The following is a 27800-nucleotide window of genomic DNA, read 5'->3' as shown; positions in this document are numbered from 1 at the left end:
TTACTTTGCTCTCTCTGTGTATATTCTACTACATTTTAAAGATGTAGCTTTTATCTTTTTCAACCAGTGTGCATGCATTCTGATTTGTAGAATTAATATCTTGCAAGTAACAATATACATGGCTGTATGGTACGGTATGGTATGTTTTAGATATTTTCCATGCCTTTTTATTTATATGTATCATATATTACATTCATTGTGGTGTAATGTTACTTCACTACCAGTCATTGGTTGTCTGTGCCTTTCTCCTTAATTCCCACATCTTGTCTGCATTGATCTCTCCCTCTCAGAACTACTGGGGATTAATCAAGCATCTGGCAGAGGTGCTGAAATTGAAATGGGTTTAAAGACAGAGGGAAATGCCCAGGATCAGAGCGTGTAGACCAGAAATGACTTTTATACTGTAACATAATGCCTCATTTGATAGACCAAGGCTTGACCAACTCCTGCTTACAGCAGACCAGATTTCACTATCTTTTTATTTTACTCAATCCTTGTTACCAGTAAACTTCCTCACAACATATATATAAGCAATGCTTTATGTCCATATTATCAACCAGTATTTGTTTTAATTTTTTGTGTGCAAATAAGACACTTTGGGCCTAATTCAGACGCGATATCTGGGCTGCTAATTTTGCTGTCCTGCAATCAGATAGTCTCCGCCCAAGGGGAGTGTAAATTCGCCTGTGCAAGTGTGCAATCGCACGTGTATGCCGAGCTACAGATGTCCCTCAGTCAGTGGACAGCTGCAAAACCGTTCGCACCTCACTGACCATCGAATGTTTTTACCACTGTGTGCAGTCTGTGGGTAGCCTAGGACTTACTCCTACAGTACCATGAGAACAGGCTACTTGGGTCCGGAGCTGACGTCACACACCCTCCCTGAAAACACGTGGGAACGCCTGCGTTTTCCCTGACACTTCCAGAAAACAGTCAGTTACCACCCACAAACGGCCTCTTCATGTTAATAAGCTTGGATTGAAATTTTCGCACCAGCTTGTCGCTGTTCGGCGATGCCTGTTGTTTGGCGAAGCGTGTGTGCATTGCAGTGCATATGCATGCGCAGTCTATCGATAATCACCCGCTGTGCGAAAACGCACAGCGGCTATCGGGTCTGATTCAGGCCCTTTGATCACTAGAGAAGGAATACAGAAAATATAAGTAATTACATGATTGCTGTGTTGACACTCATAAAATATTATTTATTTGTATAGAACCAACATATCACTATCCCTTGAAGGGATAAGGATAATATGAATAAATAATATAGAACAAAATGAAACCGAAAGTAAAGATAGCCTGTCCCAAGTAAGGGAAACATCTACTTCTGATTAAAAAAAAAAACACGCAAAAGGTAGATTAACAATTGTTGATTTCAAAAGGTAAGTTATATGAAGCTAAACTTTATCAAACTCCAGTATTAAAGTCCCCATTGGTAAGTGTTATTTCTGTAGTGCTACTGGTTGTGTGGTATATAAGGTTGGAAGGAGTAAAGAATGTGGAAGGTGGAGATATAGAACAATATTCATGTCATTTAATGAGGCTAGGGCACATTTACTAAAGTTTCTAAAACTGAAAGTGATCGTTTTATCCATATCAACCAATCGGATGCTATAATTTCTCTGTTGCATTCTAGAAAATTATAAACATAGAAACATAGACTTTGACGGCAAATACGAACCACATGGTCCATGTAGTCTGCCCCTTTAATTGAATCCAATTGTTTTTTATGGGCAATACCACCACTGGTCTGTTACAGAAGCTTTAGTAAATCTACCCCCTGGTTTTGTCATTGCCAAATGAGTTCTCATTGTTTTTGGTTACTTGATGGAGTTCACAGAATCCCCTTTGTATTAAACTCTTCTTCACCTTTAGTTCCATATTTATTTATTTATTTATTTTAGCGGCAAGTGGTGACTCCTACCTAGTCTAAATGTGCAATTTACCTCTATCCCCCAGTGCAATTTATAGTTATATTCTCAACCCATCTGCATGGGCCTACTCAATTGGCCTAGTTTTCTTCTCTCTGTCTACTCTTCCCCTCCCTTTCTTCTGGCCTTTCCTTAGCTTCATCTGTTTTGTAATGTTTTTGATGCTATATCTTACCCAAAGTTTTATACAGACTTGCCGGCCTTTTGAAAACAAAGTACAGCGCTTCACTTTTTCCATATTTTGTTATGTTACAGCCTTATTCCAAAGTGGAATAAATTCATTTTTTCCCTCAAAATTCTACACACAATGGGGGTCATTCCGACCTGATCGCACGTTGCCATTTTTCGCAGCGCAGCGATCAGGTCACTACTGCGCACTTTTAAGAAGCCTATCACTACAGATCTCGCAATCATCCAGGAATACGCCTAGAAGTCCACCAACGATCTCAAACGGGGAACCTGTTGCTGTCCGAATAAGGAGTATAGGACCAAGCTTTCAATAGGACCATTTTGTCCGGAATCTAGCGTCCAAAGGTCTGTTCATGTCACTTTATATGGACTAAAAACATCTGAGAAGTGTTTATCCCCTGGACTGTGGCATTTTTTCCATGGACTCTAAACAGGAGATCATGGCCCTCATTCCGAGTTGTTCGCTCGCTAGCTGCTTTTAGCAGCTTTGCACACGCTAAGCCGCCGCCTACTGGGAGTGAATCTTAGCTTTGCAGAATTGCGAACGAAAGATTACCATAATTGCGAATAGAAATTTCTTTGCAGTTTCTGAGTAGCTCGAGACTTACTCTGCCATTGCGATCAGTTCAGTCAGTTTCGTTCTTGGTTTGACGTACAAACACACCCAGCGTTCGCCCAGACACTCCCCCGTTTCTCCAGACACTCCCGCGTTTTTCCCAGAAACGTCAGCGTTTTTTCGCACACACCTATAAAATGGCCAGTTTCCGCCCAGAAACATCCACTTCCTGTCAATCACACTCCGATCACCAAAACGAAGAAATGTCTTCATTAAGCCATGAGTAAAATACCAAACTTTTTAGCAAATTTACTTGGCGCAGGCGCACTGCGAACGTTGCTCATGCGCAGTTTGCGACTAATCGCACCGATGCGAAGAAAAATAACGAGCGAACAACTCGGAATGAGGGCCCATGTTTGGCTTCTATATATGGTAATACACCGAACAAATTGCTGTGCTGTGTTTGCCCTATTCTTCATATATATTTTAAATTTATTATTTTAAAATTACATAAGTACTTACGTTTTATTTGTTGCAACAATCTTTCTTATAATAAAATGTAAAATTTCTATATCCAGTTCATAGCGCTGTATATTCTCCTTTTCACCATTATTTCTTTAGGGGTTAACTATCCCTTAAACAGCTGCTCTAGGCTAAACATCTCAGTTTGCAGCGCCGGGCTTATTACCTTGGTAATTTTTCTTTGCACTACTGCGCATGTGTATGCACTGCAGTGCGCAGGCGCGTTGTACGGGTACAAAGCGGATCGTTGCTGAGTGATGGATTTAACAAAAAATCCATTCGTACAGCCGATCGCAAGAAGATTGACAGGAAGAAGGCATTTATGGGTGTTAACTGACTGTTTTCTGGGAGTGTTTGGAAAAACGCAGGCATGTCCAAGCATTTGCAGGGCGGGTGTCTGACATCAATTCCGGGACCAGGCAGGCAGAAGTGATCGCAAGGGCTGAGTAAGTTCAGACCTGTTCAGAAACTGCACAAAATGTTTTTGCAGAGCTCAGCTGCACAGGCGTTCGCACACTTGTAAAGCTAAAATACACTCCCCTATAGGCGGCGAGTATCTGATCGCAGCGCTGCAAAAAGTAGCTAGCGAGCGATCAACTCGGAATGACCCCCAATACCCCATAATGACAACGTGAATTTTTTTTTTTTTTTAGATTTTGCTAATTTATTAAAAAATAAAAAACTAAGAAATCACATGTCCATAAGTATTCACAGCCTTTGCTCAATACTTTGTTGGTGCACCTTTGCAAGCAATTACAGCCTCAAGCCTTTTTGAATATGATGCCACAAGCTTGGCTCACCTATCTTTGGGCAGTTTCACCCATTCCTCTTTGCAGCACCTCTTAAGCTCCATCAGGTTGGATGGGAAGCGTCGGTGCACAGCCATTTTCAGATCTCTCCAGAGATGTTCAATCAAATTCAAGTATGGGCTCTGGCTGGGCCACTCAAGGACATTCACAGAGTTGTCCTGTAGCCACTCCTTTGATATCTTGGCTGTGTGCTTTGGGTCGTTGTCCTGCTGAAAGATGAACTGTCGCCTCAGTCTGAGGTCAAGAGCGCTCTGGAGCAGGTTTTTATCCAGGATGTCTCTGTACATTTGCTGCATTCATATTTCCCTCTATCCTGACTAGTCTCCCAGTTCTTGCCGCTGAAAAACATCCAAACAGCATGATGCTGCCAACACCATGATTCACTGTAGGGATGGTATTGGCCTTGTGATGAGTGGTGCTTGGTTTTCTCCAAACATGACGCCTCGTATTCACGCCAAAAAGTTCAATCTTTGTCTCATCAGACCAGAAAATTTTGTTTCTTATGGTCTGAGAGTCCTTCAGGTGTATTTTAGCAAACTACAGGCGGGCTGCCATGTGTTTTTTACTAAGGAGTGGCTTCCATCTGGCCACTCTACCATACAGGCCTGATTAGTGAATTGCTGTAGAGATGGTTGTCTTTCTGGAAGGTTCTCCTCTTTCCACAGAGGAATCCTGTAGCTCTGACAGAGTGACCATTGGGTTCTAGGTCACCTCCCTGACTAGGGCCCTTCTCCCCCGATCGCTCAGTTTAGACAGCTGGCCAGCTGTAAGAAGAGTCCTGGTGTAGAATTTTGAGGGAAATTAATTTTATTCCATTTTGGAATATGGCTGTAACATAACAAAATGTGGAAAAAGTGAAGCGCTCTGAATACTTTCCGGTTGCACTGTATGGCAATGTTATTTTTCATTTGCCAAAATCTTGTTTGCATCAGCCAATGCTGTATTGGAACAATGTACATTCTGTCTTGATGTTCTGATATGTTAAATGTGTAATATTTGTCAAAAAGGCCAAATACAGAATATATTCCTTGTCACTAATGGACCTGTTACACATGAGGAAACACGATGGAGCCACCTAGAATACAGTAAACTGTGAAAACTAAAAGTTCAGATGGTGTTGGTTTCTGGAGCCCCGCTCCTTCCTATGGGAAAGATGTCTGAAGTAGTGAAAAGGAATCAGATCGCTGGGAAAGGTGACTGTGGTCATCCACCAGCTTGGAGTAGCTGTGTGAACAGTGTTTTTCATGCGCAATGTTGGACGTAAAGCCAGATAACTTGTTCCCAAATTTGCAGACGTAGTGGAGGCAGCTGTTGTCACCAGAAAGGCAGCAGAGATCTGCAGAGGAGGAACTAAAATGTGAACAGCAATGATTCTAATTTCCCACTACATTCCCAAATATATATTTGATTCATATTTGTGAAATTATGATTATGTGGTAGATACATAACAGAGCTGATCCGCACAACAAACCACCAAGTTACCATTAAGTTAGAGAACGAAAGATCATCTATTGTCCAATAGAATTTCATTTTTTTCTCAATAAATCTGTCCGACATCTCCATGGCCTTTTGTTCAAATACTTTAGTGTCAGAAAAATTTGGACAAAGGTGTAATTATTGTCCTTTGGGGACATTATTTAGCCATTGGTGCAGATGATTGCTTTCTGCACCAATGTAAGCATTGTCATTTATTGAGTATAGTCTATGAAATGACAGAAGAATATTGGTTGCTCTAGACAACTAGGCAACTTCTCCACTTTCTCTCCAAGACTTGGTGCATCTCCTCTTAGTTTCCAAATTCCACCCTAGGAGATGGCGCCGGCTCCTTATTTCTGTCACAGCATCAATATTTAAAAGATATTACATGAATACATTCTGATAATGTACACACAGGTATAAATAAATATGATAAACCAAATCCCCCCTCCCCCCCGCTCAAAAAAAAAATCAAATAATGTTACAGATTATTGAGATACTGTAATTTATTCAGTCCATTAGGGGGGGAAAGGATCACTGTCAAATACACAATACGCTTCCATTTGGGGAAATGAGTTGTGAGTATCTTGTCCTTACAGGTGTCGAAATAATGTTTGCATTTTTTTCCTAATCAAAAGGGTAATTAATTAGGATATTAATGTGGGCAGAAGCAGACACAGGGCCTGATTTGTATTTGTATGTAATGCTGGTATTTACACTGCTGAGTGATTATCAGGTGACTGCGCATTTGTCACAGCCGCACTGTGCATGCGACAAAATATTTTTGTGATGCACCCCAGTGGTGAGGATTTATTTACAGAGTAAGAGACAGGAAGGGACCATTTGGAGGAGGTAACGGGAAGTGATGGCAAAAACACAAGTGACTCAACCTTTTTCAAGGGTGTCTCAGAGTCATGCAGTGAGACACTGTTCCCCACATCTGTGTCAATGTTGTTGCAATTGTGTCCGTAGTTGCTGACATGTTGCGATGGGTCAGGGGGGGAGGGGGGGGTATCTCTGTCCATTTCTGTTGAGCTACTACATGTCCGTAGGTTGAAGAATCGTAGCTGTGTAAGTCATTAGCGTAAAAATGCTGGTGCCATCATTATTTCTCTGTTGATGATCTTCCTCAGTGACAACAGCAAACCCCTTATATGGGGAGCAACTTTCCTGCAGTAAGCATGAAACTAAACAGGCGTATCGAGGGGTGTTCGACTGGTGCTATCACCCAGGGTGCAAGGCTGAGGGAGCAGTATGGTTGCTGCCCTATGGCACCTTTGTGGGGTTTCTGAGGAGCCACCCCACTACATAGAAAGTAAGCCACATTCCTGCTCCTGCAAAGGGTTCCAGCCCAGGACACAAAGGTGCCCAGCTAGAGGACCAGCTACACGAAGATAGTCCAAATGGATAGATAACCACAAGGGTGCAAGTGCAGCATGAGGCCTGTTCTAGAACTATTTAGGATAAATGGTGAATAACAGATATGGGTTGCCAGCTAGGTCCAGGGCACTGGAAGATTACACCCTGATTCGAGGACAGGACAAGGTAATTTACAGGGACGCCATACCCTCCAACATTTTACAAGTAAAAATCGGTACAAATTAGAAAAGGGGGCATGGCCACGATTAAAGGGACGTAGCCACGCCCCTTTTCCTATACTTTCAATGGAAGTTTGAAGAGCCAAAAATCGGTACAGACCATAAAAAAAAATACTGTACCTGCTAAAAAGGTACAGTTGGAGGGTATGGGATGCCAGACAGTGAGTGACACACTGCCTCGGAACCTTGCAATCAGACTCTCAACCGCGGCTGCCGGCGGTGACGGTCTCACATTGACGGTCTGAGTTTGACACTTGTCAGACTCAGACAGTCAGTGCTGCTGCTGCAGATAATCACCGTCGCGGCCACGATGCGTTGCGGTAGCGGCGGGCGGAAGTAATGTACAGGAGTGGACCCTAGCTTCTCAAATCTGCGGGGCAGGTGCAGGGGGGCGATTGCCCTTTCTGCCCCCTTTAAATCTGCCACTGTGCCAGTCACCTACAGAACAGGCAGTTCCCTTGGGAGGTGTTTCCTCCCTCTGGGACTGTCAGACTGGGCATGCGAAGCAGAGAACTGGCTTCCTGTAGGAAGCCACTCCTTGCTGATCGTCAGCCCAATCTGGCTTCAATGGATTGCAGTCGATGCAGTCCATAGAGTCTGGGATTTGTGTGCTCATCTACCTCCTGTATCATGTGTTCCCCACACTTCATAAAATGTAAGAACAATTTTCTCTGGCAGAGTCCACAGGTTATCCACAGGATAACAATGGGATATGATGAAGCGACAGCAGATTTGCACCAGTCGGTCAAAGCTTTTCCGGCCTCCCAGCATGCAACGGGCCCGTCCATATATCCCCGCCTACTGGCTCAGGCAAATCAGTTTGTTGTTTGCTGCAGCAGGAGCCGGACCATGGTCAGAGGGCTGATGGTTTTTATCTGCCCTAAGCTTTCTTAATTTAATAGTCATACTATTTTTTCTTGAGTGATCTTTCTAAACAGCATCTTATACATACCTTAGAAAGAGTCACTCCAACAATTCTCCGCCGGGTTGCGACAACGCTTACCCATGAGTACAGTGCTGTTTCGGCGGGCGTCTGTGTCGGATATACTAGCAGGTCCAGCAGACATTACCAGGCTGTGGCCGGAGCACGGGGAAAAGGTAAGGCATCAGTTCCGCTCAGTATGGGAATACGGACCTAGGGTGCACCAGCGCTAGTCCTTAGGGATCAGAGGCTCCAGGAATAGGAGGCCACTATCCCTAGGGTTGATGTCAGCAGTGAGGAGTCAGACGCTCTCCTGGTCGCCCCTCTCCCCCGGTTCATGACCAGTTTCCTCTGAGTCTCCCGCCATGAACTGTTTCCTGCTTCCGTCTCAGACGCTGTACACGAAGGGGACCCAGTCGCAGCATAGGCGGCTGTGTGACTGGTGCGTCGGTGTTCACTGAGCGTCTATGTTCACTATAGGTTCATGGAGCGGCAGTGTACACTAGTAGCATCTGGATCCACTCAGTGTTCGCTAACATATTGATCGATCCTGGAAGCAAGGTGAGACTTCCTGTATCCCACTCTACTGAGTACGGGTAATACAGCACTAAGTCTCTATCTACCTTTTTAAGTACGAATAGTTAGATAAATGCCTATTGCACATGAGTCTGTATACATTTACTGTTGTTTCTTTCGCAATTGCGTCTGAATACGTTAGATCTGTTTAAACATGATTCAGTAATATGTTCTCCTACATACTTAAAATGTAGTTGTAGTTGATGATATGCTCATATTGCTTATTATACTAATGTATAACATGTGACTGACTGCTAGTGTGATTGCTGACTTTACTATATTTCTGTGTTTGTTTATTCCGATCCTCAATGCTGGTGCTTGGATAGGGTCGGATTGTATGTCACTTTAAGAAGTTTAAAGTGATTACAGTCACAAATTGTGTAGTACACTGTGGAAGTGTTGATTATCATGTCTAAGAGTGGCAAAGGTGAGGAAGGTACACTCACACCAACACCAACACTCATATCATGTTTGTCTTGCAAAGCTGTGTTATCCTCTCAGGATCTGGTTCAGGATGGTTTGTGTGCAAATTGTTTTAGCTTTCACCAGGGGTTAATGAAAAATACAAGGCAGATTCAGGTGCAGATGGATACATCTTGGGCTATGTTTGCACAGACTTTATCCAGTATAGCTGAACGGATAATTCCTCCAACTCCTGTACCAGGGATAGGTTACACTATTGACCCTTACATGCAGCTCCCCACCTATGGTGTATCACTTCCAGCAGCAGCCTCTAAAAAGAAACAAGCTGATAAGACGGTGGTAAGTAAATCTTCACCCTTACAGGCTACACATGATTCAGATGAGGATTCATCGATAGATGAAAGCTCAATAAATTATACTTCGGCATGCGAAGAGGAGGAGGAAGGTCTCAGCTCAGTGAATAAAGCTGAGTTAATTAAAGCAATGAAAGCCACCGGTGTTTAAACATCCCAAAACAGTTAAAACTGAGTTTCCAGGGTCAGATCAGCTGACGGAAATTATGGAAGAGGCTTGGGCTACGCCCAATAAGAAGGTTAGAATTACTAAGAAATGGAATTCCAATTATCCTCTTCCAGCTGGGGATTGTTTAAAAAGGGAGGTGGCTCCTAAAGTAGATATGCATGTAATTCGATTAGTGCGAAAATCGACATTACCTTTGCCTTCAACATCATTAAATGATGTCACGGATAGGAGAGTGGATGGTTTTCTAAAAAAACATTTTTTCTCCGTCTGGGGCAGTCATAAGGTCAGTCATGGCTTCAGCTTGGATGGCAAAGGCAGTGGCCACCTGGGCTGATGCATTGGAGGGGGATTTTTCAATAGCTTCTAGAGAGCAAAAATCCCATATAGCTCATATAAAACAGGCTGCAATGTTCTTGGAAGAAGCAGCATTGGATATGGGTACTATTGCCTCCAGGGCATCAGCTTCAACAATAGCTGCTCGCGAGCAGTTTGGTTACGTACGTGGAAAGCTGATTCATGATCTAAAAAGGTTTTGGAATCTTTGCCCTTTTCTGGAGATATTCTTTTTGGTAAAGAATTGACAGATATTCTGGAGTCAGAAGCAGACTCCAAGAAGGTCAAGTTTCCTTCCACATACAATTTCAAACCTAAAGTTCAGGCTTTTCAGCCCTATCGGTCTCAAGGAAAAGCTAAAGGAAAAAGGGATGGCAAGCAGCCCCAATACAACTTCTTCAGTTTGCACAGATCTGGCAGCAGTCTACAACAGATGCCTGGGTGCAGGAAGCGGTATCTCTAAGTTATGCTTTTGCCTTCAAGAAGCACCCTCCTCGAAGGTTTTTTTGTACCAGTCCGTCTCGGGTAGAGACGAAGGCCAGGGCTTTGTTAGAGGCAGTTCAGAAATTGCTTCACTCAGGAGTAGTCATTCCAGTTCCTCCTGCATAACGAGGACAGGGTTTTCACTCCAACCTGTTTTTGGTTCAGAAGCCAAATGGGTCATTTCGGCCCATTCTAAATGTCAAAGTACTGAACAAATACATTTGGGTACCTCGGTTTCACATGGAGACGTTACGTTCCATCATTTTGGCCATGGAGCCAGGGGATTATATGGTATCCCTGGATATACAGGATGCTTACCTACATGTTCCTATAGCACTGTCGAATCAGTGCTATCTCAGGTTCGCTATCCTCCAACAGCATTTTCAGTTCCAGGCCCTACCTTTTGGGTAAGCCACAGCCCCCAGAGTATTTACCAAGATTATGGTGTTAATGGCATCTTATTTCCGCCAGCAGGGGATAAGAATATTTCCATACCTCAACGATCTTTTATTCCTGGCACGGACACAGGAATTGCTGTTATGTCATCTGCAACAGATAATGACGTGTCTGCAGAACCACGGGTGGCTCATAAATTGGGCAAAATCGTCTCTGGTTCCGTCACAGCGGATGACTCACTTGGGGGCTGTACTGGATTCAAGTCTTCAGAGAGTAATTTTACCTCTGCACAAGATATCCAAGGTTCAGTCAAGGATTCAGGACTTGTTACACAGTCAAACGGTATGCATTCACGCAGCAATGCGCGTGATGGGCTTGATGGTGTCAACATTCAACATGGTGGAGTATGCACAATTCCACTCAAGGCCTTTGCAGCGTCTGATTTTTGCCAAATGAAATGGGTTGCATCAGACGATAAAAACACAGACTATGGTTCTTACGATAGAAGTAAGAAGATCATTAGACTGGTGGCTACAGACATCCCATCTGGACAAGGGGAGACCCTTTTGGATGTCAGATTGGGAAATTCTGACGACATACGTCAGTCTCCAGGGCTGGGGAGCAGTGTCAGGAAGGTTGTGTTTTCAGGGGCAATGGACCAAGGAAGAAAGTTGCCTGCCAATAAATATATTGGAACTTCGGGCCATATACATGGCACTGATTCAGGCAAAGGACATTCTTCGGGGAAAACCAGTAGCGTACCTCAACCATCGGGAGGAATTCGCAGCCGAAAAGTGATGAAGGAGGTAAGTCACATACTAAAGTGGGCAGAACTTCATCATCCAGCCTTGTCCGCAGTGTTCATTCCGGGAGTCCTAAACTGGGGAGCGGACTTCCTCAGTCAACACGCCATGCAGGAAAGCAAATGGGCTCTACACCCAGAGGTCTTCCAGACTCTAGCAGACAAATGGGGTTGCCAGAGATAGATCTCACGGCGTCCCGGCTGAACAGCAAAGTGCTCGCATATGAGTCAAGAACAAAGGATTCCAGAGCGATCTTTGTGGATGCCCTGTCGGTGATGTCGATGGATGTTTCACTTCTGCTCCCTCAACGTCCAGATCTACTGATGCAGGGACCTTGTAATCACAGACCTCTGGATCAACTGTCTTTGATGTGGCTCTTGAAACCTCTATCCTGAAGTCAAGAGGATTCTCACAACAGGTAATTCAAACTATGCTCAGAACAAGGAAACCTTCCTTAGCTCGCATTTATCACCGAATATGGCAAACCTATATTCACTGGTGCAGTGAACGGAAAATGGACCCTAAGTCTTTCAGAGTTTCCAGGGTCTTAGCATTCCTTCATGCAGGAATGGATAAAGGTTACTGGGGGCACAGCTACAGGGGGCACAGCTACAGGGGTGCACAACTACTGGGGGCACAGCTACAGGGGGCATGACTACTGGGGTCACAACTAAAGGGGACACAGCTACTGGAGTCACAACTACCGGGGGCACAAGTCCAGGGTGATAACTGTGGCCACGCCCCTATTTTTGGACGCACGCCTTCGGCACGCACCAGCTCTATTCTGCCAGGGGGAGGCGCCACAGGAAACTTTCACTCTGGGCGCCACAAGATCTAGAACCGGCCCTGTTCTTTATGGGGGTCACTCTGACCCGATCGCACGCTGCAGTTTATCGCAGCGGTGCGATTGGGTCAGAGCTGCACATGCGCCGGTGCGCTGGCGCATGCCGGATGGCCGAAAGCCGTCGTGCTGCTACGATCGTCTCTGCCTGATTGACAGGCTGAGGCGGACCCTGGGCGGGGGGGTGGGGCGGAATGGCAGCATTTGGCAGCCGCTTCGTTGGCGTGGTCTGGCCAATGCAGGTGTGGCCGGACCGAACGGGGGGCGGGCCACAGCGGCTGCGTGACGTCACACACAGCCGCTGCGGGCCGGGGAGCGATGAGTAGCTCCCGGCCAGCACGCTCAAGCTGCGCTAGTCTGGAGCTACTCTTGAAGTGCAAAGGCATCGCCGCTGTGCGATGCCTTTGCACTTCTGCGCAGGAAGGGGGGCACTGACATGCGGGGCGGGATAGCCCTGTGCTGGGCGTCCCCCCGCATGTCAGTGTGAATGATCGTAGCTCCCGGTTCTTACGAGCTCCTACTTGCATCAATGCAAGGTGGGGGTGGGCTGCAAGGGAAAGGTCATGGCCGGCCACCGCACTGTGGGTTTGTGGGTAGCGGTGCCCGTCTTGTGCAGTATGGAGCTGGGCAGTCTGAGCTGCAGGAGCAGTGACGGGGGACTAATGAGAGCAGAGCAGCTTCCTGTTCACCGAAGCTCATACTGTAGCCTGGCAGCCAGGGCTCTGCATCGATGTGGCTGGCCCCGCCCATCACACTCACCCACTGAATGTAACAGGCCAGCTTTCCTCTTCCTGGTTCCTGCATGTGCCTGCCCTGATCTGCCTCCTCCCACCTCACTGTCCATGGGGCGGATCCCTGCTCTTCACTGGAGGCAGCAACAAAAGCCAGGTGGGTGCTGTCTGTTCTGGGGGTTATATGGTTGTGAGGGGCTGTGTGTTGTGTAGAGTTCTACTAGGTGTAATATGGGGGGGCTGTGTATCGTGTAGAGTTCTACTGGGTGTAATATGGGGGGGCTGTGTAAAATGTAGTGCAATGTGCTGCTGGGTGTAATATGGGGGGCTGTGTATAGTGCTACTGGGTGTAATATGGGGGCTGTGTATAGTGCTACTGGGTGTAATATGGGGGGGAGGGCTGTGTAAAATGTAGTGTAATGTGCTGCTGTGTGTAATATGGAGGGTCTGTGTATAGTGCTACTGGGTGTAATATGGGGGGAGGGGGCTGTGTAAAATGTAGTGTAATGTGCTGCTGGGTGTAATATGGGGGGCTGTGTATAGTGCTACTGGGTGTAATATGGGGGGGAGCTGTGTAAAATGTAGTGTAATGTGCTGCTGGGTGTAATATGGGCGGCTGTGTATAGTGCTACTGGGTGTAATATGGGGGGGCTGTGTAAAATGTAGTGTAATGTGCTGCTGGGTGTAATATGGGGGGGCTGTGTATAGTGCTACTGGGTGTAATATGGGGGGGCTGTGTAAAATGTAGTGTAATGTGCTGCTGGGTGTAATATGGGGGGGCTGTGTATAGTGCTACTGGGTGTAATATGGGGGGGCTGTGTAAAATGTAGTGTAATGTGCTGCTGGGTGTAATATGGGGGGGCTGTGTATAGTGCTACTGGGTGTAATATGGGGGGAGGGGGCTGTGTAAAATGTAGTGTAATGTGCTGCTGGGTGTAAGATGGGGGGCTGTGTATAGTGCTACTGGGTGTAATATGGGGGGGGGCTGCGTAAAATGTAGTGTAATGTGCTGCTGGGTGTAATATGGGGGGGCTGTGTATAGTGCTACTGGGTGTAATATGGGGGGGGGGCTGTGTAAAATGTAGTGTAATGTGCTGCTGGGTGTAATATGGAGGGGCTGTGTATAGTGCTACTGGGTGTAATATGGGGGGAGGGGGCTGTGTAAAATGTAGTGTAATGTGCTGCTGGGTGTAATATGGGGGGCTGTGTATAGTGCTACTGGGTGTAATATGGGGGGGGGCTGTGTAAAATGTAGTGTAATGTGCTGCTGGGTGTAATATGGGGGGGCTGTGTATAGTGCTACTGGGTGTAATATGGGGGGGCTGTGTAAAATGTAGTGTAATGTGCTGCTGGGTGTAAGATGGGGGGCTGTGTATAGTGCTACTGGGTGTAATATGGGGGGGCTGTGTAAAATGTAGTGTAATGTGCTGCTGGGTGTAAGATGGAGGGGCTGTGTATAGTGCTACTGGGTGTAATATGGGGGGGGGGCTGTGTAAAATGTAGTGTAATGTGCTGCTGGGTGTAAGATGGAGGGGCTGTGTATAGCGTAGAGTGCTACTCAGACTTGCCTACCCTCCCGCATTCAGCGGGAGGCTCCCGGTTTTGACCTCAACCTCCCGCTGCCCCGCAAATCTGCCTGGTTCTCCCGTTTTTTAAACTATTTCATTGAGACTATGCGGACTGCGCATGCGCCAGTTGGGAAGTACCGTGGACCGGGCCTGGATATTGCTTTATTGCTGCCCACCGTGGGGTTATCGTGCGCAGCTGGCAGGGAGGCTGTGTGCGCGGCAGCAGCAGCAGAGTCCCCAGCAGTGAAGGCAGCGGAGACTCCAGCAGTGGCAGCTGCAGAGACCTCATCACCAGTGGCAGCAGCAGCACAGAATGTAAAGTATCAAAAAATGCCAGCCTGCGTCTTGGATGGGGTCCATGTGGCTGGGGTGGGGAGAGCAGGGCAGGGCTGCAGAAAATTAACAAAGTGGGTACTGAGTGATGGGTGCTGAGTGATTACATGTTATTGCTGCCCAAGCTGACTATCACTCATCCTAGGGGGAGCGCTGACAGTACTATAGGAACAGGGACAGTGTTACAGGGATAGTGTCAGAGTTACAGGGATAGTGTCAGAGTTACAGGGATAGTGTCAGAGTTACAGGGATAGTGTCAGTGTTACAGGGATAGGGTCAGAGTTACAGGGATAGTGTCAGTGTTACAGGGAGATTGTCAGTGTTACAGGGATAGTGTCAGTGTTACATGGATAGGGTCAGTGTTACAGGGATAGGGTCAGAGTTACAGGGATAGGGTCAGAGTTATAGGGATAGTGTCAGAGTTACAGGGATAGTGTCAGAGTTACAGGGATAGTGTCAGGGATGTCAGAGTTACAGGGATAGTGTCAGAGTTACAGGGATAGTGTCAGAGTTACAGGGATAGGGTCAGTGTTACAGGGATAGTGTCAGTGTTACAGGGATAGTGTCAGAGTTATAGGGATAGTGTCAGAGTTACAGGGATAGTGTCAGAGTCACAGGGATAGTGTCAGGGATAGTGTCAGAGTTACAGGGATAGTGTCAGAGTTACAGGGATAGTGTCAGAGTTACAGGGATAGTGCCAGAGTTATAGGGATAGGGTCAGAGTTACAGGGATAGTGCCAGAGTTATAGGGGATAGGGTCAGAGTTACAGGGATAGTGTCAGAGTTACAGGGATAGTGTCAGAGTTACAGGGATAGTGTCAGAGTTACAGGGATAGGGTCAGAGTTACAGGGGATAGGGTCAGAGTTACAGGGATAGTGTCAGAGTTACAGGGATAGGGTCAGAGTTACAGGGATAGTGCCAGAGTTACAGGGATAGTGTCAGAGTTACAGGGATAGTGTCAGAGTTATAGGGATAGTGTCAGTGTTACAGGGATAGGGTCAGTGTTACAGGGATAGTGTCAGAGTTACAGGGATAGTTACAGGGATAGGGTCAGAGTTACAGGGATAGTGTCAGAGTTACAGGGATAGGGTCAGAGTTACAGGGATAGAGCCAGAGTTACAGGGATAGTGTCATAGTTACAGGGATAGTGTCATAGTTACAGGGATAGTGTCAGAGTTATAGGGGATAGTGTCAGAGTTACAGGGATAGTGTCAGAGTTACAGGGATAGTGTCAGAGTTACAGGGATAGGGTCAGAGTTACAGGGATAGTGTCAGAGTTACAGGGATAGTGTCAGAGTTACAGGGATAGTTACAGGGATAGGGTCAGAGTTACAGGGATAGTGTCAGAGTTACAGGGATAGGGTCAGAGTTACAGGGATAGTGCCAGAGTTACAGGGATAGTGTCATAGTTACAGGGATAGTGTCAGAGTTATAGGGGATAGTGTCAGAGTTACAGGGATAGTGTCAGAGTTACAGTGATAGGGTCAGAGTTACACGGATAGTGTCAGAGTTACAGGGATAGGGTCAGAGTTACAGGGATAGTGTCATAGTTACGGGGATAGTGTCAGAGTTACAGGGATAGTGTCAGAGTTACAGGGATAGGGTCAGAGTTACAGGGATAGGGTCAGAGTTACAGGGATAGTGTCAGAGTTACAGGGATAGTGTCAGAGTTACAGGGATAGGGTCAGAGTTACAGGGATAGGGTCAGATAGGGTCAGAGTTACAGGGATAGGGTCAGAGTTACAGGGATAGTGTCAGAGTTACAGGGATAGTGTCAGTGTTACAGGGATAGTGTCAGAGTTACAGGGATAGTGTCAGAGTTACAGGGATAGTGTCAGAGTTACAGGGATAGGGTCAGAGTTACAGGGATAGGGTCAGATAGGGTCAGAGTTACAGGGATAGGGTCAGAGTTACAGGGATAGGGTCAGAGTTACAGGGATAGTGTCAGAGTTACAGGGATAGGGTCAGTGTTACAGGGATAGTGTCAGTGTTACAGGGATAGTGTCAGAGTTACAGGGATAGGGTCAGAGTTACAGGGATAGGGTCAGAGTTACAGGGATAGTGTCAGAGTTACAGGGATAGTGTCAGAGTTACAGGGATAGGGTCAGAGTTACAGGGATAGTTACAGGGATAGGGTCAGAGTTACAGGGATAGTGTCAGAGTTACAGGGATAGGGTCAGAGTTACAGGGATAGTTACAGGGATAGGGTCAGAGTTACAGGGATAGTGTCAGAGTTACAGGGATAGGGTCAGAGTTACAGGGATAGGGTCAGAGTTACAGGGATAGTGTCAGAGTTACAGGGATAGTGTCAGAGTTACAGGGATAGGGTCAGAGTTACAGGGATAGGGTCAGAGTTACAGGGATAGTGTCAGAGTTACAGGGATAGTGTCAGAGTTACAGGGATAGTGTCAGATAGGGTCAGAGTTACAGGGATAGGGTCAGAGTTACAGGGATAGTGTCAGAGTTACAGGGATAGTGTCAGAGTTACAGGGATAGGGTCAGATAGGGTCAGAGTTACAGGGATAGGGTCAGAGTTACAGGGATAGTGTCAGAGTTACAGGGATAGTGTCAGTGTTACAGGGATAGTGTCAGAGTTACAGGGATAGTGTCAGAGTTACAGGGATAGTGTCAGAGTTATAGGGATAGTGTCAGAGTTACAGGGATAGTGTCAGAGTTACAGGGATAGGGTCAGAGTTACAGGGATAGTGCCAGAGTTATAGGGGATAGGGTCAGAGTTACAGGGATAGTGTCAGAGTTACAGGGATAGTGTCAGAGTTACAGGGATAGGGTCAGAGTTACAGGGATAGTGCCAGAGTTACAGGGGATAGGGTCAGAGTTACAGGGATAGGGTCAGAGTTACAGGGATAGTGCCAGAGTTACAGGGATAGTGTCAGAGTTACAGGGATAGTGTCAGAGTTATAGGGATAGTGTCAGTGTTACAGGGATAGGGTCAGAGTTACAGGGATAGTGTCAGAGTTACAGGGATAGGGTCAGAGTTACAGGGATAGAGCCAGAGTTACAGGGATAGTGTCATAGTTACAGGGATAGTGTCAGAGTTATAGGGGATAGTGTCAGAGTTACAGGGATAGTGTCAGAGTTACAGTGATAGGGTCAGAGTTACAGGGATAGTGTCAGAGTTACAGGGATAGGGTCAGAGTTACAGGGATAGTGTCAGAGTTACAGGGATAGTGTCAGAGTTACAGGGATAGGGTCAGAGTTACAGGGATAGGGTCAGATAGGGTCAGAGTTACAGGGATAGGGTCAGAGTTACAGGGATAGTGTCAGAGTTACAGGGATAGTGTCAGAGTTACAGGGATAGTGTCAGTGTTACAGGGATAGTGTCAGAGTTACAGGGATAGTGTCAGAGTTACAGGGATAGGGTCAGAGTTACAGGGATAGGGTCAGAGTTACAGGGATAGGGTCAGTGTTACAGGGATAGTGTCAGTGTTACAGGGATAGTGTCAGAGTTACAGGGATAGTGTCAGAGTTATAGGGATAGTGTCAGAGTTACAGGGATAGTGTCAGGGATAGTGTCAGAGTTACAGGGATAGTGTCAGTGTTATAGGGATAGGGTCAGAGTACAGGGATAGGGTCAGAGTTACAGAGATAGTGTCAGAGTTCAGGGATAGTGTCAGTGTTATAGGGATAGTGTCAGAGTTACAGGGATAGTGTCAGAGTTACAGGGATAGGGTCAGAGTTACAGGGATAGTGCCAGAGTTATAGGGGATAGGGTCAGAGTTACAGGGATAGTGTCAGAGTTACAGGGATAGTGTCAGAGTTACAGGGATAGGGTCAGAGTTACAGGGATAGTGCCAGAGTTATAGGGGATAGGGTCAGAGTTACAGGGATAGTGTAAGAGTTACAGGGATAGGGTCAGAGTTACAAGGATAGTGCCAGAGTTACAGGGATAGTGTCAGAGTTACAGGGATAGTGTCAGAGTTATAGGGATAGTGTCAGTGTTACAGGGATAGGGTCAGTGTTACAGGGATAGTGTCAGAGTTACAGGGATAGTTACAGGGATAGGGTCAGAGTTACAGGGATAGTGTCAGAGTTACAGGGATAGTGCCAGAGTTACAGGGATAGTGTCATAGTTACAGGGATAGTGTCAGTTACAGGGATAGTGTCAGAGTTATAGGGGATAGTGTCAGAGTTACAGGGATAGTGTCAGAGTTACAGTGATAGGGTCAGAGTTACAGGGATAGTGTCAGAGTTACAGGGATAGGGTCAGAGTTACAGGGATAGTGTCAGAGTTACAGGGATAGTGTCATAGTTACGGGGATAGTGTCAGAGTTACAGGGATAGTGTCAGAGTTACAGTGATAGGGTCAGAGTTACAGGGATAGGGTCAGAGTTACAGGGATAGTGTCAGAGTTACAGGGATAGTGTCAGAGTTACAGGGATAGGGTCAGAGTTACAGGGATAGGGTCAGATAGGGTCAGAGTTACAGGGATAGGGTCAGAGTTACAGGGATAGTGTCAGAGTTACAGGGATAGTGTCAGTGTTACAGGGATAGTGTCAGAGTTACAGGGATAGTGTCAGAGTTACAGGGATAGGGTCAGAGTTACAGGGATAGGGTCAGATAGGGTCAGAGTTACAGGGATAGGGTCAGAGTTACAGGGATAGGGTCAGAGTTACAGGGATAGTGTCAGAGTTACAGGGATAGGGTCAGTGTTACAGGGATAGTGTCAGTGTTACAGGGATAGTGTCAGAGTTACAGGGATAGGGTCAGAGTTACAGGGATAGGGTCAGAGTTACAGGGATAGTGTCAGAGTTACAGGGTTAGTGTCAGAGTTACAGGGATAGGGTCAGAGTTACAGGGATAGTTACAGGGATAGGGTCAGAGTTACAGGGATAGTGTCAGAGTTACAGGGATAGGGTCAGAGTTACAGGGATAGTTACAGGGATAGGGTCAGAGTTACAGGGATAGTGTCAGAGTTACAGGGATAGGGTCAGAGTTACAGGGATAGGGTCAGAGTTACAGGGATAGTGTCAGAGTTACAGGGATAGTGTCAGAGTTACAGGGATAGTGTCAGAGTTACAGGGATAGGGTCAGAGTTACAGGGATAGGGTCAGAGTTACAGGGATAGTGTCAGAGTTACAGGGATAGTGTCAGAGTTACAGGGATAGTGTCAGATAGGGTCAGAGTTACAGGGATAGGGTCAGAGTTACAGGGATAGTGTCAGAGTTACAGGGATAGTGTCAGTGTTACAGGGATAGTGTCAGAGTTACAGGGATAGTGTCAGAGTTACAGGGATAGGGTCAGATAGGGTCAGAGTTACAGGGATAGGGTCAGAGTTACAGGGATAGTGTCAGTGTTACAGGGATAGTGTCAGAGTTACAGGGATAGTGTCAGAGTTACAGGGATAGTGTCAGAGTTATAGGGATAGTGTCAGAGTTACAGGGATAGTGTCAGAGTTACAGGGATAGTGTCAGAGTTACAGGGATAGGGTCAGAGTTACAGGGATAGTGCCAGAGTTATAGGGGATAGGGTCAGAGTTACAGGGATAGTGTCAGAGTTACAGGGATAGTGTCAGAGTTACAGGGATAGGGTCAGAGTTACAGGGATAGTGCCAGAGTTACAGGGGATAGGGTCAGAGTTACAGGGATAGTGTCAAGAGTTACAGGGATAGGGTCAGAGTTACAGGGATAGTGCCAGAGTTACAGGGATAGTGTCAGAGTTACAGGGATAGTGTCAGAGTTATAGGGATAGTGTCAGTGTTACAGGGATAGGGTCAGAGTTACAGGGATAGTGTCAGAGTTACAGGGATAGGGTCAGAGTTACAGGGATAGTGCCAGAGTTACAGGGATAGTGTCAGAGTTACAGGGATAGTGTCAGAGTTATAGGGATAGTGTCAGTGTTACAGGGATAGGGTCAGTGTTATAGGGATAGTGTCAGAGTTATAGGGATAGTTACAGGGATAGGGTCAGAGTTACAGGGATAGTGTCAGAGTTACAGGGATAGGGTCAGAGTTACAGGGATAGTGTCAGAGTTACAGGGATAGTGTCAGTGTTACAGGGATAGTGTCAGAGTTACAGGGATAGTGTCAGAGTTACAGGGATAGTGTCAGAGTTACAGGGATAGGGTCAGAGTTACAGGGATAGGGTCAGATAGGGTCAGAGTTACAGGTATAGGGTCAGAGTTACAGGGATAGGGTCAGAGTTACAGGGATAGTGTCAGAGTTACAGGGATAGGGTCAGTGTTACAGGGATAGTGTCAGTGTTACAGGGATAGTGTCAGAGTTACAGGGATAGTGTCAGAGTTATAGGGATAGTGTCAGAGTTACAGGGATAGTGTCAGGGATAGTGTCAGAGTTACAGGGATAGTGTCAGAGTTACAGGGATAGTGTCAGAGTTACAGGGATAGGGTCAGAGTTACAGGGATAGTTACAGGGATAGGGTCAGAGTTACAGGGATAGTGTCAGAGTTACAGGGATAGGGTCAGAGTTACAGGGATAGTGCCAGAGTTACAGGGATAGTGTCATAGTTACAGGGATAGGGTCAGAGTTACAGGGATAGGGTCAGAGTTACAGGGATAGTGTCATAGTTACAGGGATAGTGTCAGAGTTATAGGGGATAGTGTCAGAGTTACAGGGATAGTGTCAGAGTTACAGGGATAGTGTCAGAGTTACAGTGATAGGGTCAGAGTTACAGGGATAGTGTCAGAGTTACAGGGATAGGGTCAGAGTTACAGGGATAGTGTCAGAGTTACAGGGATAGGGTCAGAGTTACAGGGATAGTGTCAGAGTTATAGGGATAGTTACAGGGATAGTGTCAGAGTTATAGGGATAGTGTCAGTGTTACAGGGATAGGGTCAGTGTTATAGGGATAGTGTCAGAGTTATAGGGATAGTTACAGGGATAGGGTCAGAGTTACAGGGATAGTGTCAGAGTTACAGGGATAGGGTCAGAGTTACAGGGATAGTGTCAGAGTTACAGGGATAGTGTCAGTGTTACAGGGATAGTGTCAGAGTTACAGGGATAGTGTCAGAGTTACAGGGATAGGGTCAGAGTTACAGGGATAGGGTCAGATAGGGTCAGAGTTACAGGTATAGGGTCAGAGTTACAGGGATAGGGTCAGAGTTACAGGGATAGTGTCAGAGTTACAGGGATAGGGTCAGTGTTACAGGGATAGTGTCAGTGTTACAGGGATAGTGTCAGAGTTACAGGGATAGTGTCAGAGTTATAGGGATAGTGTCAGAGTTACAGGGATAGTGTCAGGGATAGTGTCAGAGTTACAGGGATAGGGTCAGAGTTACAGGGATAGTTACAGGGATAGGGTCAGAGTTACAGGGATAGTGTCAGAGTTACAGGGATAGGGTCAGAGTTACAGGGATAGTGCCAGAGTTACAGGGATAGTGTCATAGTTACAGGGATAGGGTCAGAGTTACAGGGATAGGGTCAGAGTTACAGGGATAGTGTCATAGTTACAGGGATAGTGTCAGAGTTATAGGGGATAGTGTCAGAGTTACAGGGATAGTGTCAGAGTTACAGGGATAGTGTCAGAGTTACAGTGATAGGGTCAGAGTTACAGGGATAGTGTCAGAGTTACAGGGATAGGGTCAGAGTTACAGGGATAGTGTCAGAGTTACAGGGATAGTGTCAGAGTTATAGGGATAGTTACAGGGATAGTGTCAGAGTTACAGGAATAGGGTCAGATAGGGTCAGAGTTACAGGGATAGGGTCAGAGTTACAGGGATAGTGTCAGAGTTACAGGGATAGTGTCAGTGTTACAGGGATAGTGTCAGAGTTACAGGAATAGTGTCAGAGTTACAGGAATAGTGTCAGAGTTACAGGGATAGTGTCAGAGTTACAGGGATAGTGTCAGAGTTATAGGGATAGTGTCAGAGTTACAGGGATAGTGTCAGAGTTACAGGGATAGTGTCAGAGTTACAGGGATAGTGTCAGAGTTACAGGGATAGGGTCAGAGTTACAGGGATAGTGCCAGAGTTATAGGGGATAGGGTCAGAGTTACAGGGATAGTGTCAGAGTTACAGGGATAGGGTCAGAGTTACAGGGATAGTGCCAGAGTTATAGGGGATAGGGTCAGAGTTACAGGGATAGTGTCAGAGTTACAGGGATAGGGTCAGAGTTACAGGGATAGTGCCAGAGTTACAGGGATAGTGTCAGAGTTACAGGGATAGTGTCAGAGTTATAGGGATAGTGTCAGTGTTACAGGGATAGGGTCAGTGTTACAGGGATAGTGTCAGAGTTATAGGGATAGTTACAGGGATAGGGTCAGAGTTACAGGGATAGTGTCAGAGTTACAGGGATAGTGCCAGAGTTACAGGGATAGTGTCATAGTTACAGGGATAGTGTCAGAGTTATAGGGGATAGTGTCAGAGTTACAGGGATAGTGTCAGAGTTACATTGATAGGGTCAGAGTTACAGGGATAGTGTCAGAGTTACAGGGATAGGGTCAGAGTTACAGGGATAGTGTCAGAGTTACAGGGATAGTGTCAGAGTCAGAGTTATAGGGATAGTGTCAGAGTTACAGGGATAGGGTGAGAGTTACAGGGATAGTGCCAGAGTTATAGGGATAGGGTCAGAGTTACAGGAGATAGTGTCAGAGTTACAGGGATAGTGTCAGAGTTACAGGGATAGTGTCAGAGTTACAGGGATAGGGTCAGAGTTACAGGGATAGTGTCAGAGTTACAGGGATAGTGCCAGAGTTAGTGTCAGCATTATAGTATAGGGTCAGCGTTATAGGGTCAGAGTTATAGGGACTGGGTCAGAGTTACAGGGGGAGGGTCAGTGTTATAGTACAGGGTCAGCGTTATAAGTATAGGGTCAGCGTTATAGGAACTGGGTCAGAGTTACAGGGGGACGGTCAGTGTTATAGTAAAGGGTCAGTGTTACAGGGATAGGGTCAGCATTACAGGGATAGGGTGAGCGTTATAGGGCCAGAGTCAGCATTATAGGGTCAGAGTTATAGGGGGAGGGTCATTGTTATAGTATAGGGTCAGTGTTATAGGGTCAGGGACAGCGTTATAGGGCCAGGGTCAGCATTATAGGGTCAGAGTTACAGGGATAGGGTCAGCGTTATAGTATAGTGTCAGCGTTATAGGGATAGGGTCAGCGTTATAGGGATAGGGTCAGTGTTATAGTATAGTGTCAGTGTTATAGGGATAGTGTCAGCATTATAGGGATAGGGTCAGTGTTATAGTATAGGGTCAGTGTTATAGTATAGGGTCAGTGTTATAGGGCCAGGGTCAGCATTATAGGGTCAGTGTTATAGGGCCAGGGTCAGCATTATAGTATAGTATAGTGTCAGCGTTATAGAGATAGGGTCAGCGATATAGGGATAAGGTCAGCGATATAGGGATAGGGTCAGCGTTACAGGGATAGGGTCAGCGTTACAGGGATAGGGTCAGCATTACAGGGATAGGGTCAGCGTTATAGTATAGTGTCAGCGTTATAGGGATAGGGTCAGCGTTATAGTATAGTATAGTGTCAGTGTTCTAGGAATAGGGTCAGTGTTATAGGGATAGGGTCAGCGTTATAGGGATAGGGTCAGCGTTATAGTATAGTGTCAGCGTTATAGGGATAGGGTCAGCGTTATAGTATAGTATAGTGTCAGTGTTCTAGGAATAGGGTCAGCGTTATAGTATAGTATAGTGTCAGCGTTATAGGGCTAGGGTCAGCGTTATAGTATAGTATAGTGTCAGCGTTATAGGGTCAGCGTTATAGTATAGTATAGTGTCAGCGTTATAGGGATAGGGTCAGCGTTATAGTATAGTATAGTGTCAGCGTTATAGTATAGTATAGTATAGTGTCAGTGTTCTAGGAATAGGGTCAGTGTTATAGGGATAGGGTCAGCGTTATAGGGATAGGGTCAGCGTTATAGGGATAGAATCAGCGTTATAGTATAGTATAGTGTCAGTGTTATAGGGATAGTGAATAAATTATGAAAGCGCTGTGCAATAACAAAGAGTATTTATTAAACAATTAAGATCAACCATAAAATGACATTTAAAACCACATATACTCATTATTTCTTTTACTTAACACTCTATAATAGCACTTCATGTAACAATTTCAGCTGTACGGGGGGGATACACTTGTAATATCAGCATACTATGTTGCAATTATTTAAACTGAATGTATCCACACCAATACAATTCTGCACAACATGCGTTGGGATGATTCTGCGGTCTTCTGTGACTAATGAATATTACATTTTAAATGACAGTTCTAAACAATTCCAGAGGATAGCAATATTGATATGCCCCAATCTTTGGGATAATATTCTTGAAACTTGGATACGCTTACCGAATGAATAGCTCTCCTGCTTTGGAGAGGCAGGTCTAGTTCCAATTGATGGTACGGACGGCGTCCCCGTCGGAGGCTATCGGCTGGCGTGCCAGTCCAGTACTTTGTGCACTCCCCGGCTTCACTGCACTAGGGATGACTACAGAAGTAGCTGATTCAGCAATATGTAATTGGCGGCCACGCCCTTGACTGGGTGCTCGTCTCCGTCGCACAGATTCTCCAGTGGCTCTGGTGTGCAGGATTTTACAGACCACCTCCCAGTACATATATCCACATAGGGACTGCAGGAGTAACTAGTTCAGCAATATATTGAGGCGGCCGCGCCTTTGGCTGGGCGCTTGTCTCCGTCGCACAGCGTCTATTCACCGGAGATAGGAGAGGGGGCATGCCAGCAGTGCACAGAGCTCTGGGCATGCCCCCTCAGTGATGAAAACGGGGTGTGGATCACATTCACGGGCCCTCCGCAAAGGCACGCCCCTTTTAATAGGCCACACCCCTTTTATGGGCGCATTTCACGTGCGCATATATTTCACTCTTTCAGAGTGACAAAAGTTGGGAGATATGCCATATAGTCACTGGAGTGAGCACCTAACAATGAAGGACACGCCCCATTGTGGCAATAGACACACCCATAGGTGGAGTTAGATGCACCCTTTGGGTCGAGCATGACACGAAGCATTCTGCTCACACCTACAATCTCCCTGAAACTAGTTTTCAAAAGTAGGCAAGTATGCTGTACAGTCTATCTTTTCTTGCGACACCGACCCCACAGGAGCGCGCATCGGGAACGCAAGCTGTCCACACAGTGCTATTTGCACTAACTTCCCTTACGATTTTGACTATACAGTCAAAATCCTATGGTTACATTGCACCGTGTGTATGCATCTTAAGAGAAATCTGTGGTAAGAAAAGCACCTTGATTCAAATTGAAAATGCATTCTACAGTAACAGGGCACTGAGACTAAGGCCTTGGTGGTCATTGATATAGTTAGGAGACATTCCTTAATGAGTGAGCAACAGGAAGTTATTGGGAATATAAGGAGATACACATATAAAAACATATCAAACATAATAAAATAGGATTTTAATTACCTGCCGGTAAATCCTTTTCTCTTAGTCCGTAGAGGATGCTGGGGTCCATATTAGTACCATGGGGTATAGACGGGTCCACCAGGAGCCAGTGGCACATTAAGAGTTTAAGAGTGTGGGCTGGCTCCTCCCTCTATGCCCCTCCTACCAGACTCAGTCTAGAAACTGTGCCCGAGAATACAACATACTTTGAGAGAAGGAATTACATAGATAGTGGCGAGATTCATATCAGCTCACACAAACATGCGAATCCGGCCAACATGCCGGAACAACTCAGCAACAGCTGAAACATAAATAACGCAGAACTTACCTAGGAACCAGGTAACACTGAACCATATAGCCAATGCAGGAAAACGAAGCGCTGGGCGGGAGCCCAGCATCCTCTACGGACTACGAGAAAAGGATTTACCGGCAGGTAATTAAAATCCTATTTTCTCTTACATCCTAGAGGATGCTGGGGTCCATATTAGTACCATGGGGATGTACCAAAGCTCCCAGTACGGGAGGGAGAGCGCGGAGGCTCCTGCAATACTGCCTGACCAAACTTGAGGTCATCAGAGGCCAGAGTATCGAACTTGTAAAACTTGGCAAACATGTTCGAACCAGACCAAGTAGCAGCTCGGCACAGCTGTAAGGCTGAGACACCCCGGCCAGGAAGAACCCACTTTACGAGTAGAGTGGGCCTTAACCGTTTTCGGACACGGCAATCCTGCCGTGGAATACGCATGCTGGATAGTGAACCTGATCCAGCGCAAAATTGACTGCTTAGAAGCAGGACACCCAATTTTCTTGGGATCGTAGAGGACAAATAGAGAGTCAGATTTCCTATGACGAGCAGTCCTCTTCACATAGATCTTCAAAGCCCGTACAACATCCAAGGCCTTTGAAGTAATTGAGGAGTCAGTAGCCACTGGCACCACAATAAGTTGGTTGATATGGAAAACCGATACAAGCTTAGGTAGGAACTGTGGATGAGTCCTAAGTTCTGCCCTGTCTTCATGGAAGATCAGATAAGGATTTTTGCAAGATAAAGCCCGACACGCGCCGAGCAGAAGCCAAGGCCAACAGAGTGACCTCCTTCCTTGTGAGAAACTTGATTTCAGCCTCCAGTAGAGGCTCAAACCATGCTGATTGTAGGAACCGCTACACCACATCTAGATCCCAGGGTGCCGATGGCGCCACAAAGGGAGGCTGGATGTGCAGAACCCCTTTCAAAAAGGTCTGAATCTCAGGGAGGACAGCCAATTGTTTTTGAAAGAAGATGGACAAAGCAGAGATTTGGACCTTGATGGATCCCAATCTCAGGCCCATATCCACTCCTGCCTGCAGGAAAAGGAGAAAACGTCCAAGTTGAAACTCCACCGCAGGAAGCTTCCTGGCTTCACGCCAAGAAACATATTTCTTCCAAATACGGTGGTAGTGTTTAGACAT

General features: G+C 46.1%; 1 protein-coding gene across 1 annotated transcript in view; it reads left to right on the top strand.

The window, feature by feature from the left end:
* CCDC177 (coiled-coil domain containing 177) overlaps positions 1 to 27800 on the top strand; it is a 46334-nt gene that overhangs the window by 167 nt on the left and 18367 nt on the right. The window lies entirely within an intron of this gene.

This window comes from Pseudophryne corroboree, chromosome 12 (genome assembly GCF_028390025.1).
Source record: "Pseudophryne corroboree isolate aPseCor3 chromosome 12, aPseCor3.hap2, whole genome shotgun sequence".
NCBI classification, from domain to species: Eukaryota; Metazoa; Chordata; class Amphibia; order Anura; family Myobatrachidae; genus Pseudophryne; species Pseudophryne corroboree.
The sequence above is the reverse complement of the archived record's forward strand: the minus strand, read 5'-3'. Positions and strand labels throughout refer to the sequence as shown.